This window comes from Maylandia zebra, linkage group LG1 (genome assembly GCF_041146795.1).
Source record: "Maylandia zebra isolate NMK-2024a linkage group LG1, Mzebra_GT3a, whole genome shotgun sequence".
In the NCBI taxonomy this organism is placed as follows: domain Eukaryota; kingdom Metazoa; phylum Chordata; class Actinopteri; order Cichliformes; family Cichlidae; genus Maylandia; species Maylandia zebra.
Window position 1 is genome coordinate 37,259,027 of NC_135167.1, and position 797 is coordinate 37,259,823.

The following is a 797-nucleotide window of genomic DNA, read 5'->3' on the forward strand; positions in this document are numbered from 1 at the left end:
GTTAAACCCAATTATATGACTTTAAATATAGTGCCAATATAGAGAGCTGCAGGCTTTTTTTGAGATGAAGAAGAAAATTATGAAAAAATAGGAGACTGCTGTTGATGTGAAACTAAAAGAAGCAGCTGAGATAAAAACCATAAACAGTGTAAAAGATAGATGCAACTATCTTCACATTACCCATTTGTTTCTCATGTTGCAACCACATGTAGCACACTAGTGGCTCTATCTTATATATGTTGTACTTCATTTACCATAAATAAATGTTAAAACTGAGATTATTATTGTTAATAATATTTTGAAATTTGATCCAGATTTGAGCAAAGTTGGGACAGGGGGTTACAGAGCATACACCTGTGTAGCATGTTTGGGTTATAACTGCAGCTTATTACAGCAAGTGTAGAGCGGCGCTTATATGAGCGCAGTTTGTGTTTCACCACTTTGGTCTCACTTGTTGCTGACGTTTTCCTCCTCTTCCTGATTGGCTAGCTTCAAAACTACTTGAATACTTTTAGAAAAAAGATCGAGTTCAAATATGTGTTTGAAATATGTCTCATTGTTACTCAGTGTAGCAGAAAATAATCATTCCGATTATATAAACAACTAACGAATGACTTCATGTAAAGTCTTTCCCATGTACTGATATTCAGAGCTGCAGTTTAGTGTAAGAAGTCTACATATGTGAGGAACAGCTGATTTCCACACTGTTTGCTGTCTCGGTCGAACCTGATTTGCCAACCTGCTGAGGCTGTTAACACATAAGCAGATTTATCCGGTTAAGCCGTTGCCTTCTGATT